The sequence below is a fragment of the Microcaecilia unicolor genome, chromosome 2 (genome assembly GCF_901765095.1).
Source record: "Microcaecilia unicolor chromosome 2, aMicUni1.1, whole genome shotgun sequence".
NCBI classification, from domain to species: Eukaryota; Metazoa; Chordata; class Amphibia; order Gymnophiona; family Siphonopidae; genus Microcaecilia; species Microcaecilia unicolor.
In genome coordinates, this window is record NC_044032.1 from 189,374,387 (window position 1) to 189,395,455 (window position 21,069).

The 21,069-nt window shown below is 41.1% G+C and overlaps 1 long non-coding RNA gene across 1 annotated transcript; it reads right to left on the reverse strand.

Annotated features, from left to right (window-relative positions):
- Positions 1 to 1,820: 1,820 nt before the first annotated feature.
- On the reverse strand, positions 1,821 to 20,260 carry LOC115462327. The gene is made up of 3 exons (XR_003940819.1): positions 20,250 to 20,260; positions 16,550 to 16,551; positions 1,821 to 1,914 (listed from the first exon to the last, which is right to left on the reverse strand). It is a non-coding gene; the product is annotated as an uncharacterized LOC115462327 (long non-coding RNA).
- Positions 20,261 to 21,069: the final 809 nt, after the last annotated feature.

A 21,069-nucleotide genomic window follows, 5' to 3' on the forward strand; every position in this document is an offset into this window, starting at 1 on the left:
CATGGATTCTTTCTTACAGAGAAAGGATAATCCACTTCAAGGTTCAAGTCAAAGGAGACACTTCAGTCTAGTGTTGATGTTCCAAGATAAAATGTTTTATTCAATAAATGTTTCTGGAACATAAACTTTCAAATGGTACACATTTGAGACAGGCACACAATTTTAAGACAAACATTTATTTATGCATTACAATGATATATGTCATCCTTCTACCTTAAACTCTGAGCGGCTTACAATAAAGCAACACAAATCAACCGTTTGGGTTTCTCTTTCCTCACATCTCTGGAACTCCCTCCCTCACCCCCTTAATGTAAATTTAGGTTTCCTCGACATTTTTTTTTTAGCTTCTCTGCCTCCCCAGGACCACTTGGTATATTGACTTCCATGGCTTTGGTCCCTTCGGTGCTTTCTTCCTCTGGAATCCACTAGACTCAGGCTCAAACATCAGGTGGGTGTCTTCATCCTGATTCCTCCTTCTTCTCCACTCAGCAGAACTCCTCAGCTCACTGCTCTTCTGAACTGCCATAAACACCCCTTCATACAACTGCTCTTCAGGATCCTTGACAATGCTCACAGCCCACTAGAGAGAAGAAATAGTTTCTGTCCTCTCCAGCTCCAGTTAGAAGATTATACTTCTCTTTCAACATTCTAAGAATCTTCAGGGATCTTCTATTGACAAGAGCCTCCCTTGCTCAATTCCCGATTCCTCTAGACCAATTCCTTCTTCCAAAGCATAATCATTCAATCTTCTTATCAACAGCTCTGCAATCCTGAAGACTGTACCAATGTGGTCATTCCTGTGGGTGAGTACCATAGAGTTAGTTCAATCCTCTTTCCTCTCAGTCCATTCATATATGCTCTGCTAGGAGGGGAAGCAGGACATTTTGACCCTACCCATTTGACCCCACCAGTTTAATCCAGCTGAAATTAGAACTTAAAATTGCAGTCTATTAAAATCTAGTATTTCATTCTCTTTCCAGCTGGTTCTGTGCAAACTATAAATTACTTGTATTCTTGATCCCTGCCATATTTGATCTTGCATATTCTCATTAGCAACTTTAACAACCTCATAAGTAAGCAATGCATGTTTGTCTCAATACCAAACCTTTAAAGTTTTATCATTGCAGTAGAGATATATACATCATAAATGAATTTCTTAGGGTTGTGTTTTGGTGTAATATTCATATATATTATATATATGATATATCTTGCACAGTGCTTTTTTATTTGATGTGCTCTGATATTTTTATGGTATTTATGTGCCTCTTTGGGGCAGGAAGGACCCCCACTCTTTCCTGCCCGGTGCCACTGCTCTCCTCCATGCTACTGCTTATTCAAAATGGTTGCCAAGACTTCAAGTGGCAGTCTCATGAGGCCGCCGTTTGAAGCCTCAGCAGCCATTTTGAAAAAGCGGAGGTGTTGAGGAGAGCAAAGGAAGCAGACAGCAAAGAGTGGGGTCCTTTCCTGCCCCAAACAGGCCAGCCAAGACCAGCCAGTAAGTAAGTCTGCCAATCCCAGCCAGTGGGTGGGGTGGGGGGACTGTAAAAAGGAGAGGCCCAAGGCCTATAAGAAAGGATGGATGAGTCATTGGGGAGGGGGCCTGTAAAAAAATATGGATGAGGCATGGGGGGGGGGCTGTGGTGTGTGTGTAGGGAGGGGGGTCGATATATTTAAAGTCTGGTTAATGGTTAAAAAGCTACATACAGCTAATACAGTGTATAAAACCAATTTGTAATAACTTGGGAAAATGTGACACTCACAAAATGAAATGAGCTACAGTCTAGAACAAGATCTTCATTTAATTACTCTGCTACGTGATTTCATGTTCACTGCTGCTAGCTTATAAAAAAGATGCATGTTTATAGTCATTTTGGAACAGAGTGGTAATTTTACTCATTTACTGCACTGAAAAAACTATACAGTTGTGTGCTGTGTATCATTTCAAAATGTACACATTACGGACTAGATTCTATATATGGCACCTGAAAATTCCAAGTGGAAAAAAAATACGCCAAGGTGTATTCTGTAAAGTACGCCTAAATATTTATAGAATAGGCTTAAATTTCCACATGGTATATAGAATAATGCTGAGCACCTCTCCATGTGACCAGACTTGGTCACATCCATTTAGGTCACGTTTTACTTAGTATAAATCCAGACACCTAAATTTGGCGCAGATTGGATGTATTCTATAATAATGCACATAGATTATTATTTATTATTTATTTAGATTTTTCTCACACCTTTTCAGTAGTAGCTCATGGTGAGGGCTGACAATCTAAGGTCCCTGTTTACTAAACTGCACTATAGGCAATCTAACATTTTAGTGCGCACTAACGATAGAGATGCCCATTATATTCCTATGGGTGTATCTAGTGTTAGCACGTGCTAAAAAGTTTGCATGCCTACAGCATGGCTTAGTAAACAGGGCCTTAAATTTGTATCTGAGGCAATAGAGGGTTAAGTGACTTTCCCAAGATCACAAGAAGCAGCAGTGGGATTTGAACTGGCCACCTCTGGATGTCAAGATTGGTGCTCTAATCACTGGGCCACTCCCTGCCCATGGCCACGCCCCTTTTCACCTATGCAACTTAGAATTTAGATGCACCACGTTATAGAATACACTTTAACGAGTTCTGCGTGTAAATCTTAATGCCAATTAGTGCTGATAATTGCTTGTTAACAGCTAGTTACCCAATTAAGTTATGTGCACTGTTATAGAATATGTTTTGATTTGCATGTGGAAATTAAGGCGCCATATATAGAATCTGGGAGTACAAATGCATTTCGAAGGGCTGGTTATCGGGACAACCTAGCAATAATCATTGTAGATATCCTGAAAACCTGACTGGCTGGGGTGCCTCCAGGACCAGGTTTAGGAACTACAGGTTTAAACCCAAAGTTGAGACACTGAGCAAGGCTTGGGAGTGGGCTGGAGAAATAACGCAGTCGGACAAAAGGGATTTATAGAACTTCCCAGGCCTGTTCCTTCACAGGGCCCAAGACATAATGTGGGTAAACCTCTGTGGTTTAGGAAGCACAGTTATTAAGTGGCCTCTAGTGGCAGGCCTAACACAAGTTGTGACTGCTGGGGTTGCCACGCCCCAAACACAGCCTATAGTTCTTGTTTTTCCTCAGAGGTCTAGGTCTGGCTCTAGACAGACCTCAGCAAAGCTTGTGAATTAAAAAAAAAAAGAACCACTAGGTTGCCTTACCTCAGCCAGGTCACAGCAGCTAGACGTACTCAGTCAGGGCATAGACTGGGGCTTCAGTTCTTCCTTCCCTGGACCTCTTTAAATTCAGCCTGGCCCTATCTTTTATACTCCCCAGTATGGGTTCCGCCCTTCCTGGCTCACGTCCTCCCAGGACCGGACCAGTGCTCTTAAGATAGCCCAGGCTATCGGAGGGACTGTTCTTAAGGTGGCCCAGGCTATCAGACAGACTTTTCCTAAGAGTGGGGGGCAGTGTTCTATAAACCCCTTCACACTGACTTTATCTGTTTTGGACTGCTTTTGGTCCTACAGTATTTACGAGAGGAAATGAAAATCCTGTTATTTGCCTGTATCATGTTCCAGCAAGGAAGAGAGTGGTACATCTTTTTTGAAACTACAAAAAAAAAAGGCGGTATTAAGCATCAATGCAGTACTCACACACCTGCTCCTACAGACCTCTTTCATAGCCTTGGTTTGTTTGCTGGATGAGGAAGTCTAAAGTGGAGATAGTAGGCAGAACTACATATGGCCACAGCCCTAGCCTGGTGACATCTCTTCCTCCTAATCAGGCTGAAGTCATCACAGATCTTCAAAGCCTGGATCTTTTCCAGGTAAGCAAAAAGCCAAGGTCAGAACACAAGGTATAATAACCTGTCCTTGAGTCAGAAGGATTGATATGTGCTTACAGTACTATGTAAATTTTTAATAGTTATATTTTTCAATGTAGATTAATTTTACTTTTGTAAATGTTCTGTCTTTTAATTTTAGAGACTTTATGGACTCCTGATGCAGGGGACATCGCACGTTATCAATGCAGAGTCTGATGTGCCATCTATTTCTCCATGGCCTCATTTAGATACAATGTTTAAAATATGTTAGATTTAATGTTAACAAGCATAACAATCTTTGCACTGATTGTGTGCACCGAAACCAAAAGAAGTGTTGGCCTTTATGAATTTGTCATCTAATCTGAGGAACCATATCGAACGAATTCACCCGAATCAGATGAAAAAGTATGAGAAACTGATTGCATCATGCAAGAGAAAGACTGAGTGTGAAGAGTCTCAAGAAACAAATAAAAGGCAAAGTACGGTGCGCAGTCAGTCATTTTCAAGATCAGTCACTTGAGCTATAATGTAAGCTGTTCTGGACAACTTAATCCTTGACTTCCTTATTCGTGATATGCAACCTTTCAGTACTACAGAATCACCAGCATTTCGAGATTTGGTTATGGGCACTCTTCCAAATCGGACAATTATGACTAGAAAAACTGCTGTACAATGAATTGATGAACATTTCCAAGAAATGAAGATGAACTTGATTCGAGAACTGGAAAATCAACAATTTGTTGTTGTTACAGTGGATTATTGGTCTATTCATCACAGATCCTTCCTAGGGGTTACAGTCCACTGGATAGACCACATGACAATGCAAAGAAGATCTTCGGCTTTGATATGTCATCGCCTAAAAGGATCCCACACATATGATGTTATTGCAGCTATGTTAGAATCAATCCATTCTGAATTTGACCTCCAGGATAAAATTACCAAAACAACTACTGACAATGGGACCAATTTCTGCAAAACTTTTCAACAATTTTCCAAACATCAACAACATGTTGATGAAATTACGTCAAATGACAATTACAAAAAAGAGATGGAATTTCATAACTTGCACGATATCTTATCATCACCAGCTGGTGATTTTCATTTGCTACCACATTAGCGTTGTGCTTGTCACTCCTTAAATCTGTTTGCTACATGTGATGCTACAGAAGCAGAATCTGATTTAGCATACAAAAAGCTGTATCGCTCAACTTCTGCCAAATGCCAAGAGTTATGGAACAGTGACAAAGTGTGATGTCTACTGAGGTTATTAAACACGCATTTGGCCTCCGTTTTGTTACTCCTAACCAGACTCGCTGGAACTCCATCTACAATTCAATGGAACAGCGTAATTGTCTAATCTCTGAAAAAGGCATTGATATCATGAATTCAGTCTGCAAACAGTTAGATGTTGCCAAGTTTCATCCTTCATCATATTTATCACAGAATATGTTTCTATAATGAATCCCTTGATGCAAGCTTTAGACATTCTTCAATGTGAAACTAAAGCATTCATGGCCTACCTTGTGCCCACTCTGGTATTGCTGAAAGAGAAACTACAAGCATTTGAGAAAAACAACAAACTTCAGACTTGTCAGCTATTAATAAGAGGATTACTAAGTGGCATACAAAAGCACTTTGAAGAGTAGTTAATGAATGAGGAACTCATAGCAGCTACACTATTACATCTAAAGTTCAAGATTACATAGATCAAGGATCCTAGGCAGAAATTGCTAGGAATGTATCTGCTGTTGAAAAAACCCAAACCAAGAGTTTGGTCACAGTTAACATTACTGTAGATGCCACAGCGGCTCCGACATACGTGGATGATGATTTCTTCACTTTTAACACAGCAGACACCAACACCACAAGTGGCGAAGCTATTCTGTCTGCCTACATGAACAATATAAATTCTGTGTCCGAATTTGTTGGATATCCTGTTCTCAAAGACATCTTTATCAGCCAGTGCTGCATGTGAACATTTGTTTAGTGCAGCTGGACAATTGTTTAATCCAAAAAGAGGTAAAATGACTGATGACCATTTTGAATACCAGCTACTATTGGGCCTTAACTCAGCATCTGATAAAAACTCAAGTAAGCAAGAATAAAATAATGATATGCCCAACTTATTCAATAACGTCAAAGGACATCACACTTTGTGGGGGCAGGGGAGGGGGAGAATGACAGAATTTTGCCCAGCTTGTTAAAAAGCTATTAAAACTAGTAATTATTATGTTTCTATTGTACTGTAAGTACTTTTAAAAAGTAACAAACCCATCTCTGCAAGTCAAGACAGATTGTGGAATTAAGGCAACATAGCAAAGCTTTATCCAATAGTAAAATGGAGTCACACACCAGCTACAACACATACTGTAAATTCAGTGCTACTATACCAGGAATTACCTTCAGGATATTGAAACAGAAGACAATGTGGCTTCTTATACAACATTCCTGGAAGTGGATCCGTGCACACAATGGTACCAGCCTCCAATTTTGACCTCAAATGGTAGTTATAATCCCCCTGATATTTAAAAGCATTTAACTGGCCAGGATTGGCACCTGGCCAGTTAAATGCCCCATAACCAGCAATCCACAAATTTTTAGTGGGAAATGGCCAGCCAAGACCTGCTAAATATTCTCTGTTAGCGGCTAGCTGGTTATATCGCGCGATATAACCAGCTATCCGCTGATTGTCAGTGCAAGTTTGGTGGCTGTATTTGACCATGTGAATACCAGGCCTATCTTTGGCTGTTTCAGACTTAACCAGCTTAGCAAACTAAGTTTGAACCAGCCAAATATAAGCCGGATATTGAATGCTGGTCCCTGGAAACGGCCCGACATTGAATATCCAGGCTCAGCACCTTTAAAAATAAGAATGGGTCATCTTCAAAATCCGCACCTTAGTCCACAAAATCATGTACGGCATAGTCCCAAGATACATGACAAACCTTATAGACTTACCAATAAGAAACAAAGTCAGATTGTCAAGATCCTACCTAAACCTACACTACCCAAAGGACTGAAATACAAAACAACTTACGCAGCCGGCTTCTCCTACATAAGCGCACAACTATGGAATGGGCTCCCAAAAGCTGTGAAAACAATCCACGACCACTTGAACTTCAGGAAATCACTAAAAACCAACCTCTTCAAAAAGGCCTACCCCAACGACCCCACGTAACCCTCTTCACCTACCAACATAGCATGACTATGATCGAACAGGACATCACGCAATCTTCATCCATTCCGACCCTCCACTTATACTTCATACAATCACTATACAACTTTGTATTTGTTATTCACCGACTGGGCAAATGCCTTTGACGGTACTATGTAAGCCACATTAAACCTGCAAATAGGTGGGAAAATGTGGGGTACAAATGCAACAAATAAATAAATATATGACTTCCAACACCAGTATACATAAATTTCACCAAGATGCTGAGTTCTGATTACACCATCACCAACTTCTTGATGAGGATAAGGTCAGGAGTCAATAAAACCAAAATGGTATCAATGTCATTGTGATAATTCTCAACCATAATTGTTCATCATACGATAAATAGAAGAAACTTAGAGTTTCTTTTACTAAAGCTGCATTAAGGGCTAATGCACACTTATTGCAGCAAAAAATGTCCTAACACAGGATGCATTAAAGTGTTCTGTATTAGTTTTGCCGTCTGTGCACAGTATTCATTTTAAAAACATTTTGGGGAGGGGGAGTGGCATGGGTGAAGAATAGGTGGAGAATGAACATGGAAGCGGTAATCAGCATGTGCACATTAGCACATGGCTAATGCAGGAGGCGGTAAGGGCTCTCATGTCAACTTTTTTAAATGATCACATGCTAATAGTAACACTAGTTCATGATCATAAATGAAACAAATTGAAAGACACAGATCAAATAACAAAAAATAATCCATTAACTGATAAATAACCTTTTAAAATTTTAAAAATAAATTTTCTGAAAAATCTTTTGCAAAATTATTTTTAAAAAAGGAAGGAACAAGCCTCAAAGAGCTCAAAATCTTAACAGATTTAGGGGGTCTTTTACTAAAGATTAACTTGAGTTATCTGCAGCAGGGCCCATTTTATTCCTATGGGCCCTGCTGCAGATAACTCGAGCTAATCTTTAGTAAAAGACCCCCCCTTAAAGAGCTAAGTAGATCTAACTGATCTCCTCCTCATCATTGGTAAAAAAAAAAAAAAACCCTTCCAAGCCAAAAAACTTTATACTTTTTAATTATCTGATTCTGTACTTTTATAACACAGTCCCTAAATGTTGAAAGTCTTTAACATGCACAGTACTAAAAAGCATAATACCATAACGCACCTAACTCGAGAAAGCTCATGCAAAGTGCAGGACCAAGTCAACATTCATCGAGCTAGTCATACGTCCCCGGGCCAACGATGGCCAGAGTTTCACTTAGCTGCTTCAGGGTCCAAGACGGCGAAGCATCTCTGAAAAGGAAAAAAAGAAAATTATATGAAGAGCTCTCAAAATGATACACAAAATTATATCTTAATCACAGCCTCATACATTAAACAGCACTCTTAAGCCTTCTTTTTAAAGGCTATGCAAGAAATAGGCTTAGCAAGCAGGAAAGGCACACTTAAAAGCATGCTATGCCCATTTCTTAGCACAGCTTTGAAAAAAGGGCCCCTTAAGTACTTGTTACCAGTGGTATTTGAGGTCATCTAAGGAAATAGACTGTAATAACTAAGGCTTGTTTTGCTTTGGAAATATTAAACAATGGTTATTATTTTCAGTACTATAACATTCATTGAGGAATATGATAGATTGATGGAAATCATTCAATTCTGAAATGTTTTCAGCATATATAGCTAGACTAACTAGTGCAGTGGGTTGAGATCCTGGGGAACCAGATTCAATCCCACTGCAGCTCCTTGTGTCCTGAGCAAGTCACTTAACCCTCCATTGCCCCAGGTACAAATAACCTTAGATTTGTGAGCCCATTAGGGACAGAAAAGCACCTACAAATATAGTCTATGCAAACTGCTTTGACTATATCTACAGAAAGGCAGTATATCAAGTGTGGAATTAATTTGCATTACTATGATTAATATGAGTTATTAGCAAAGAGGAACCATTCACCATAATGGGATCTGCATTAAATGATGCATATTTAATCATTTTAACACTTCTTTATATGCAATAACACATAACACAGGTTATTAAATCTAGCCCTTAGTTATTTAAAAGCATTAGACAAATCAGACTGAGCCAGACTAATGTCTCTCGAGCTCACTATCCTGTCTCTGACAGCAGCCAGCCCGAGTCACAAGTATCTGGCAGATCTCAAAAAGTATCATCAAATTCTTTTGTGTATCATCAACGTCTCTGTCTTTCCCACTGTTAGCTCCCTTTTACTCTATGGGACCATTCTACAACTGGGTGGTTCCATTTCCATGCCCTGAGGATGTGCCACATGAGCCTATCCTAGAGCAGAATCTGGGTGCCCACAGTTCCACCAGCCATGGAGCCTAAATGAGCAGGGATGCATATAATTTACAGTGTTCTGTAAGTTACCCATATAAATTGGCAGCCCCGCCCATGCCCCATCCATGTGTACGACCCCTTGCACTTATATGCCATGTAAGCTAGACGCATGATTATCAAATGGAGTAGGGGATTCTATATATGACGCCTAAAAAAACCTGCATTAAGCGAATTCCATAAGATTTAGGTGCAGTATATAGAATACGCTTATTTGACAGCCTAGCACCTAAATTTATGTGCCTCCATTTACACCAACAAAAACATGATGCAAAACCCGGTGCGTAGATTTAGGCGCAGAGGGCCATATTCTATAACAACGCGCGTAAATTTAGGAACACCCATAAAATCTCCATTTCCCCATCTATAACCACACCCCTTTTTGCCTGCACACATTAAAATTTGTGCTGTGCATTACAGAATACACTTAGCGATTTGCATGTGTAAATTTTAATTATTGACAATTAGTGTTCATTATAGCTTGTTAAGTACTGTTAACCACGATGATTGGCTTGTTAAGTCAATTATGTTATGCGTGTTGTTATAGAATACACTTGGATTTCGGCACTGAACGCTAGGCGCACTACATAGAATCCAGGGGATATGCTTAAGGTGTCGTGCTGGCACTTTTGCAGGTATGTCTACACATGTACCTAAGTGCTAGTATTCTAGACATTTCTATGTGCAGGGGGGGTGTAAATCCAGGTGCCTAGATTACAGAATTGCCTTTCACTAGTGCTGTATGCATTTATCTCTCCTGTCCGCTGACTCATCTCTTTGTATAGGTTCTGGATCATTCTACCGAAAGCATCCTTCATGTCATCTGACCTTTTTCCCATCTGCGATGCATTTCTTTTGGCAAAGTGAAAAGCTGATCCAGACTAGAATGACATAATAGCTCTTTCATATGTTTAATTCTTTAGGCTTGAATTTTAAATGTAAAGTGATGTCCACAGAACAGGACAGAGATCTCGGGGTGATATCTGATGATTTCAAGGTAGGGAAACAGTATGACAAGGTAATGGCCAGAGATAGAGAGGTGTTAGGGTATGTGATTACGTCATCATAAAGGGCTTTGGTGGGATCTCACCTCAAGAATTGGGTGCAGTTGTGAAGAATACAAACAGAGTGCAGGTGATCTAGAGAAGGACAACTAAAATCATATAGGTTCTGCACCAAAAACACAATTAAATGAGACTAAAGGATGTGAATATATATAACTCAGAGGAGAGGTGAGACAGGAGATATACGACAGAGAGATATTTGAACAGTTTACCTGAAAGTTATTTGTAGTATTAGAGAACTAATAGCAGAATATTATCCTCCATGCCAAACATCAAGGGATTTAAGTCTAGCTGTCTGTGTCGCCTCACCCTGTCATGTAAGGACTACCTAGATAGCCTGTGACCTGTATGAGTCTCAGCCTGAGTCTACCCCTCCTCCCTGCCTTTGCATATGGTCACACCAGAACCACGTAAGCATACGCATGATGTTTATTTTCCATTCCAGTTACCCATCCTTACATGCAACCAGTGGAGAGAGCAGAGTCATTTCCTATTTTGTGAGCAACAAGCCTGGGCCAGTGCAATGCTATTTTGCCATGAAATAGTTCACAAGAAGTAAAACCTTTGCAGTGGAAAGGAAAGTCTAGAACAAGAGGACATCATGTGAAGCTCTGAAAAGGTAGACTCGAGAGCAATGTCTGATTTTGAGTGGATGATGCATGTGAAGCCATGAGTGGGTGGTAAAGGTTAAAATGGTAATGTACTTCAAGAAGGCATGGGATACACACAAATGACCCTTAGCTGAAAATGGTGAAGAGATAATAATCAAAGAAATAATTAACAGCTGGCTATGGTTGGCAGGCTGCAGGTACATTAGAATTAGAAGTTTTAGGAGCTTCCACAGCCAGCTCTGGCTGGAAGCTGCAATCATAAAATGAACAAGTATAATTCAGAAAACACTTGAAAGCCCACTTCTACAAAATAACCTTCCCCTCCAACAACCTCATTAGCCACACAACTAGTAGGATAACACTCTTATAATCACGAATCTTCAACTGATCTGAACGCAAATCGAACTTAAACCTGGCACATTTGCACTGTACAACCGAACATGTAACTTGTTTTCCCCCTGGAACATGTAAACTGTTCTTTTGAACATGTAAACTGTTCTTTCTTTCAGTAAACTGTATGCCACATTGAACCTACCACTAGGATGGGAAATGTGGGGTACAAATGCAATAAATAAAATAAAATAAATAAAAGATGAGCATTTAGCTGTGTTTAGCAGGCTGCAAGTACAGTAAAAAGAAGCAATAGCAAAAATACAAGTACTCACTTTGGGGCCCTTGTACAAAAACATGATACAATATTGGCTTAGCACATTTTAATGCGGGACATTTCCAAGTGCTAAGCCCATATTTTACATGACAGTATAGTAGGAATTTTTTATTTTCTTTCTTTTTTGCAGGCCATGCACTAGTTTTTCCATTAGTGCACTGGACTTGCAAAAAATAGAATAAAATAATGAGGGAGCGCTTTGCACCTCTTATTTAGGAGGCACTAAGTGCTCCTGCATTAAGTCCATGTTAGGCTACATCAGGGCCGCCGAGAGGGGGTGGCAGGGGGGACAAAATTCCCCAGGCCCGGGCCTCCTAGGGGGGCCTGACGCTGCAGTCCCACCCACCCTCTGTCATCAACCGTCTGCCACCGGGTCGGGCCCCCTGCATTGAAATCACAGCGCCTCTCACCTCCATATGAAAGCGCTGCACGCAGCAGCAGATTGTCTCCCTCCAGGCCCCCTCCTTCCCTCCCTGTGTCCCGCCCTCGTCTGACGTAACTTCCGCGAGGCCGGGACACAGGGAGGGAAGGAGGCCCGAAGGGAGGCGATCTGCTGCTGCTGCCTGCAGCACTTTCACATGGAGGTGAGAGGCGCTGTGATTTCAATGCAGGGGGCCTGGCCTGGTGGCGGACGGAGGGGGGACCCGAGGGCGGCCTTGCCCCGGGCCCGGCCCAGTCTCTCGGCGGCCCTGGGCTACATGGTCTTTATCTGCCATCATTTTTTCTGTTTAGGGCTTACTCTTAAAGCCAATGTGTGGCCAGCAGAGAATCCCACAGTTATAGTAGCCGTATTTCCTCCTTTTCTCTGGGTAGAAAGCATTGTCTACACAGTACACCTAGCACTGTAGCCTGAGTCGCATATTCTGATTAGCACGTGATAACTGGATATTGTGGACTATATATTCAATATAGGATCACTTTACAAAACAACTATTTAAATATTGTTGAACCCACAGACATGCATACTTCAACCCTTAGGCTATATTATTTTAGCTAAACATATATAGGGTGAGCATGTAATCCTCATCGATCCATTAACTATAGATTTTTTCATATCTTCTCATAAAACATATAAATTACTTATCTTTTATTTATTTCTTCATCATTTTTTAATTTTATTATATATATGAAAATCATGGAAGGGGACACTGCAGAGTTGACATGAATTCACGTTTCCCCAAATGGCTGTTTCAAGGCCTGTCTCCATACAAATTCTCTTCTGCTGCAGTTTTGCACTCAAATACCAACTCACAGTAGAATTCTATAATGGCTTCCGTGCCCAACTTTATAGGCTATTTGTTCAGTGCTCAATTTTTTAAAAAATGATTTATTTATTAACATTTCAAATTTTCGAACCAAGAAGTATCTTGTACAGCAAAGTATAGCTATTCAACATAATTAGTTAATTTTTCTACTTAAACATTAAAGATGTCCATTAAGATAGCTTAATTCAAGTCCACAACTGTTGATCCAAGATTACATATAGTAGAGAAAAAGGAAATTTTTTTAAAAATAACGATTTAGCCCTGATATACTAGGAACCCCCCCCCCCCTTTTTTTGAATTTAGAGCTATTTACCCCACAGTCCATTTGCATGCAAGAAAAACAGTGAGTTGGGAAGGATCAAAAAAGACATATTTTACATCTTGATGCCTAGCTACACATTTACAGGGATATCACAAGTAAAATGTAGCTCCTATCTGAAGAACACCTGGTTTAAGTAAAAAAAATTGTCGATGTTTCTTTTGGGTTTCCCTTGTTACATCTGGAAAAATTTGAACTTTAAAGCCCAGAAAAGGTTTCTGTCTATTTTTGAAGAATAATTTCAATAGCCAGCCTTTATCTGGTGCAAGAGTAACAGTTACAAGCAATGTTGAAAATGAAGCATTCTCAGTGTCCGAGGACTCCAGAATATCCGAAATATTCAAAAGTGGATTATCCTGAACCAAATCTTTTTGCTGACCCTCTAAAATTTTTCTTTTTTCTGGCAAGTAATACACTTGGGGAAAACGGAGGTATATTATCTTCAGAAACCCCTAAGATTTCTTTAATATAACATTTTAACATCTCTCTAGGAGATATAGAAAAAATCTTTGGAAAATTAAAAAAACGTAAATTATTAGCTCTTGTTATGTTCCCCAATGTATCTTCCTACGGAGATCGATTGTATCTTTAATTATAACTTCCTGTATGTTCTGTATATTTTCCATTTCTTTCTCCTGATTTTCAACTTAATTGCTTAAATTCAAAGTCAACTATTTCCAACTTTTTCTCTTGAGAGACAATTCGTTGTTCTAATTTTTGAACTTGAGGGCATAGCTCCTTACCCAGGTTTACAATTAGGACCCAAAGAGTGTCCAAGGTTACTTCAGCTGATTTGCTAGTCAGAAAAGAAGAGAATTGTGGGGAAGGCATCCAGTCTTGTATCTAGGACTTCTTGCTCACTGTCTGCTGCGATTGGATCACTCACATTAGATGAAATTCCTGCTACATCAAGCTGTGGGTCTGGAAAAACATTGCTCCCTTGTCCAATGCAGGCGCTGGGAATCCTCCATGCTTCCTTGCAGTGGAGACCTTATCACCGACAGCGGCAAACTGCTGATTAGCGGCTGTGAGGGGGGAGCTCTACTGTCGGGGCTCAAGGTGACTTTCAGCCCAGGAGATGCCACCGGATCTCTACTTTCTCCAGGCATCTCAAGCAGGCTTCCTCCCAACCGAACAGGGATTCCCTGCCTCACCACAAAGGACTCCATGGAACCGAAGACCTGCGGGGGCGGTCTCAGTGAGGCTCCAACCGCCGACTTTCCCCTACGCTTCGGCATTGCGGACACTGAGAACAGAGTAATCCACCTAAGTGGATGAACACTAACTCCCACGTAAATATAACAGCACAGAGAGAGTGGGAAGTGGACCAATGACTCCAGGAGAACGGGAGATAAGATTTCAAAGAACCACTTTATTCAATGACTCGACACAGAAACTGTGTTTCGGCCAAAAGGCCTGCCTCAGGAGTCAGGACTAACACCTGGCAACCTCCCACTTGGGTCAGGGCTGAGACAATCATCTGATGTCTATCTTGCTGCTGTGGAAACCTCCTCCTCCCTTTTGAACCAAGGCAGAGAACCAGGATGCAAGGAGCCCTTTCAATTGTTCACCTTTTCTCCTAGCCAGGTCAGAAATGTCCATAGGTTCTTCCTCAAAAGGGAGGAGGAGGTTTCCACAGCAGCAAGATAGCCCTGACCCAAGTGGGAGGTTGCCAGGTGTTAGTCCTGACTCCTGAGGCAGGCCTTTTGGCCGAAACACAGTTTCTGTGTCGAGTCATTGAATAAAGTGGTTCTTTGAAATCTTATCTCCCGTTCTCCCGGACACTGAGAACAACCAGGAGAGGCTCAGTGTATATCAGGTGCGTGCGTGCTCAATTTTTAAGTACCTAACTTTTGGCGCGCTTTCTTGCATCTACCCTTTTCTGACACTTTTTGTTAATTGATCTCAGTAAATTTCTATCTATATTTAAATACTTCTTTTTACAAATTGTTTACCATGCTATTAAATAATTTGAGCTTTGTAGGAGAAAAATTCTGCTTAATTTCTGAATCTATCCTAGTTAGAGACTGTGATTCAGTTATCTACATTTGACTGAGATCTGAGTATCTCAGACTAGTGAAAAGGACTTCCAACTTCCATTTCCTTTTGTGCTACAGAACATTATAATTGTATATTAATAATCATAAAAATAATAAAACGTTATTTTTTACCCGCTATACTGTACCTGGGTTTATTTTGGCCACTAAAAAGTTAACCAGCTATGCCAATATTTAACGTTAACTGGTTAACCTTTTACCAGTCAAAGAAAGCTTGTTATTTAAGTGGCCTATTTTGACTTCTCAACAAAGCCGGGTAGATGCTGAATACCTGTGCCTAACCAGCTATCGTCACATGAGATAGCCAGTTAGCAGGTAGCCGCTAACCAGGATATTCAGCGGGAGTGAATATCCGCAGCTGGATGCTTAAACCATATTTAACCAGCCAGGAGCTGTTCCTGATGGGTGAAATAGTTTTGAATATGGAGGGGATCAGCGCTTAACTGGCTGTGTTTGGCAGTTAGCAGGCATATCTTTAACCGCTACAAAGTTAACCAGTAAGTGCTGAATATCGGCTTAACAGGTTAAGGGGCCCTTTTACTAAGCCGTGTAGGCGCCTACGCGCATCCTACATGTGTCACTTTTGAACTACTGCCCGGCTACTGTGTGACCTGGGCAGTAATTTCATTTTTGACGTGCATCCACTGAGCATGCTAGAAATTTTCTGGCACGCGGCGGTAACTGGGCGGTAATCGGCATTGTACGCACATAGACCATTACTGCCCGGTTAATGTGTGAGATCTTACTGCTAAGTCAACAGGTGACAGTAAGGTCTCAGGCCCAAAGTGGACACATGCCAATTTTTATTTTGCTGCATGTCCATTTTCAGCCAGAATAAAGGCCTTTTCTGCAGGTGTGCCGAAACATGAAACTGCGCACATCCAATACACACGTCTACACCAGCGCAGGCCATTTTTCGGCGCACCTTAGTAAAAGTACTCCTAACTTTTTAGCGGTTAAAAGACCCCAAATATTCAATGCCAGTCGCCAGAAATGGCCCGGCATTGAACATCCAGGTTTAACGCTGACAGTGGACAGCAAAAGCACTGCCCAACGCCAGCTGAATATTGGGTTTTAAGTTTATTAATGCCACTTAAGGGTCATTATTTGCAGTTAAAGCCAATTAGCGCCCACTTAAACAATTAACCCCCCCTTTTTTTTTACAAAACAACTCTAGCGGCTGCCATTGTGGTAATGCCGACACAGCCCATTAAGTTAGACACTATCCTACAACTTAAATTAAGGCAATATTTTAAGGAGAAGGAAACCCAAGAACCACTTACATGGAGAACAGTTTATTGCGGTATGAAATGTTTTTATATCTACAATATGTGGGACAATTGATGGGATGTAAGGCAGTGGAGATTCTGATATTGAGGGCAATGAATTTAAAAAAAAGCTTTTTTCATATTGATTCTACCAGTCACAAACAAGCCCACATTTCTCTCATACCCTTTAGGTGGAGGTACAGTTTAAGACAGGAACACCAAACTGTAAGTCAAGAAAGCTCCTAGGACATACATGCAATGATTTTCTGCCAGACTCCCAGGAATTCCCGATGGTCGGCCCGCTCGTACCTCAATATCTCCACTACCTGGCTCCTTGTGGCCTCAAATATAAGACCATCTATGGTTCCTCTTTCCCTTATCTCAGCACTCAATTGTGGAACGGGTTGCCTCGAGAGGTTAAATTCACTCCTGATCACCCGACCTTTAAGAATCAACTCAAGACCTTCCTATTTGGCAGAGCATATGCCGTGGACCCTTCTGGTGCCACGCCCTTTTAACCCACGGCTCTCTCTGTGATAATCTCTCACCTCCCCTCTCTTCCTTTCCTCCTCAGCTATTTCTTTCTCCCTCTTGTGACCTTGTATTTTGTACTATTGTTTGCATATTAACAATTGTACGCCACATTGAGCCTGCCCTTGGGTGGGTATACTGTGGGATATAAATGTTATAAATAAATAAATAAATAAATAAATAAATATCACCCTATCTGTTTCTGCTTCATGTTGCTCAGCTGGAATTAGAGAATTGTTCTTTTCTTTGAAAATTGTCATTGCCTAGAAAGTTTTTTGTGGACCCTTCACCCTGCGTATTTTTTTTGTAAAGACTGAATTTGGGATTCTATTTAGAAAAATGAAGTGAACTAAATCTTTGTCGTTATTAGAGAGAAATTCTTTACCAAGAAAGGCTTGTTGTGACTTGCGAGCAAGTTGTTGTTTGGCTGCCTGCTGTTGCCTCACTCACTCTGGGCTAAAAAGGTCTTGTGGATTTTTGCTTTTATCCCCGCTCAACACTGTAGAACTGCCTAATCCGTGGAAAAACCAAGTTAGTCCAGTAGCATAATATAACTAGCAGTGAGTTTAGCACCATTCTGTGCATGAATCCTGCAAATGCAAAATACCAGGGCAATCAAATGCAAGGAACAGACGAATCAGCTGAGTAGTAGAAATCTCTATTTCCACTCCTGTGGGTTTTGTTGTTTTGCTTTTAGGGGCTTCGGCCACTGGCGCTTGTCAGTTTAATGATATCGGTCTGGAATTTAGTGTACTGTCACTTAACCTGCTGTTTCTGTTGCCTTGGCTTAGAACATGAACAGGATGTGATTATAAATAAGCAAAAGGGGCAATAAAAGTTTCACCGATGGAAACTTATGTAGATATGGGCTCTTGGGCTGTTGCAGTGCTATTTACTTTGGCTTCCACTGCAGAAACTATTGCAGTGGAAAAATCAAAGGGAGAGTTATAGGCGGCTGTCAAGTATGAAGGCGAGTCAGTCTGTGATGGATAAGAAGGAACTCAAGAGTATTTTCTGCAGTTAGTGAGGAAAACAGCATGTGCTGCAGAGAGGAGAAAGAAAATTTGTGTCAGACGTATTGTAACGTATGGAAATTCTTCATTCAGTGTAACTGGTTTTCTTTTTTTGGAAGCCAATCACATTCAGAGCCAGAGGTTAGCATTAATAATGTTGGTGCTTCAAATTCCTTGTGGATTTTTCATTTGAGCATATTTAACCCTACTAAATCTGCAGAATGAGAAATCGGTCCTGCCTGTTGAGACAGGCACTGAAAAATTAGCTACCCTGGAAGCATTATGCAATCATGCATCACTGCCACACCTCAGAAGTTATGTGTTGATATCTTGGGTTTTATATTCCTATTTAGGAAAGAAAAGATTCCGTTCAGTACCTCATGCTATGTGTACAATCATTCCTTCTAAAGCTGTATGACCGGCAGCTACACATATCATATTATCTCTACTTTGTAGCCAGTGTATTAGGAAACAGCTGAGCTTGATTTACAGTAACATAGTAACATACAGTACTAACAGATGGCAGATAAAGACCACCATGATCCATGTGGTCTGTCCAGTAGCATGGCTACAGTCGTACCTGCTGCTCTGTACAGAACATGCAAGTTACCTCTTTGTGGTAATGTGAGCAAGGGCAGGCCTGGAGGCAGGACCAACTGGAGCTGCACAACAGGTGCAGGTAAAAGAAAATTATTTGTTATAAGTATCAGGTAGGGGTCCTGTTCCATTCACAGGAGCGGAGAGAAAATAACCACAAAAATTCTCCAGTGGCCTGCTCCTGCAGGGTCCACGACCCACGTTGCAATACACTTTACTTGTCTCTGGCCTGGTTTTCTACCAGTTACAAAGGTCAAAAATCCAAAGTTGCAAGGTTCCGAGTTGACCTTGGCTTACCTGACTGCAGCAGTTACAGTTCACACATAGGTGGATGAGGCAAATGCAGTTGGGCATCACTGCTTTCCTCTGGGCCTCCTTAGCCTAGTTGTGCCCCAGCCTCTTATACTTCCTAGACCATGCACTTCTGGCTCCACCTCTCCCATGTCACTTCCTCCTTTTGGCGGGACTATGGGTTTTAGGATGGCTTTGATACTGTGAGGGAGTATCCTTAATTGGCAGCGCCCTATAGACTCCCTCACACTCCTCTATATGCTTTTATTTAGGATTGCACCTGCCAATCTATGCAAGTTATAATCCTCTATGCCTTTTGTTTGGCTTTGATTCCATCCTCTTGTTATATAGGGATCCTCTGTGTTTATCCCTTGTCTTTTTGTATTCTGTCACTGTTACTTATTTCTTCCTTTTTTATATAGCAATATCAGCTTTCACTGCCAGTCCCTTGTACAACACATTCTTTTTATAGCTGTCATAAAAGCAGATAGCTAGGAAATATTCACTAAAAAAAAAAAAAAAAAAAGACCAAATGGGATGATATTTCAAAGCTGCTACCAGCCATATATCTGGCTGTTAGGAGTGTTTCTCCTACGAAATAACACCTATTGGAGATGATCTGCCTCTCTGCTCACCTGTAGATGTTTACACACAGTCCTTGTTAATTGACCAAAAATTGTTTTTGAAACAAGGTGGGGGTAAACACTCATAGAACATTAAAAAAAACCCAGCGCCCAAATTTTGATACATTAATAACTCTCAAAATCTAGCAGGCTCATGTAATATTACATTATGACCTCAGCGGCGACACGTTTCACAAGGGCCAACTTGCCCTTGACTTGCCTACCTCAGGCTAGATGATAATGGTGTGTGAATATTTGAGATGGACTGAACCCTGATGCAGCAAATGCGAAACATGCCACATGGCTAACGGTCCAGAGATTAAATAATATTCATCATCATTAAGCTATGTGCTTTTTGATATTTTACAAAACTATATGTTTGAAAATATGCCTGAAAAAATGAGTGAATGTGTGTAAAAATTTGGACCTATGAAGTGGCAGGCGAGTCAAGGGTAAGTTGGCCCTTGTGAAACAAGTCACATCTGAGCAGTGGCTTAGCAAGGGGGGGGGGGCGGAAGGGGCGGTCCGCCCCGGGTGTCAGCTCAGGGGGGGTGCTCCCTGCCAGCTCCCCCCCTCGGCGAATCGACACCCCCCCGACCAGCTCCCACACCCTACCTTTAAAAAGAATATCGGGAGGCGAGGCGCAGCGCCTCGCGCCTGCCCTGCACGTAAAAGTGGACCGTCGGGCCTTCTCTCGCTGTCTGTCCTGCCCTTGCGGAAATAGGAAGTTGCATCAGCGGAGGGCGGGACAGATAGAGCGAGGGAAGACCCGACGGTCCACATTGCTTTTACGTGCAGGGCAGGCGCGAGGCGCTGCGCCTCACCTCCCGATATTCTTTTTAAAGGTAGGGTGCAGGAGCTGGTCAGGAGGGGGGGTGTCATCGTGCTGCACCCGGGGGGGTGCAACGGTGAACCGCCCCGGGTGGCAGCCCCCCTTGCTACGCCACTGCACCTAAGGTCATAATATAATATTACACGAGCCTGCTATATTTTGAGAGTTATTAATATATCAAAATTTGGGTGCTGAGTTTTTTTCATGTTCTACATACAGTCCTTGAACATGCATGCATGAGTTTTTGACATGAGGGAAGGGAAAGCATACCATTTTTTTTTAATCACAGCACTTTTTATTAAGTTTTCTTAAAATTACAAGCATACTATTCATCATTTACATCCAAGACTGAACAATCTGACTCCAAAGCAATGTCAAGTTATTTATTTATTGGGATGTATTAACCCCCTTTATGAAAAGATTCACCCAAGATGGTGTATAGCAGGTACAGTTTAACATAAAAGTTACAATTTTATTAACAGCATAACAATAGTAAAATAACCAAGAATAAACATAAATACAAAAAAATGAGATAAACTTGGAAAAAACAAATTGAAACCTAATAGGACTATCATGAAAAAGTACCAAAAATATAC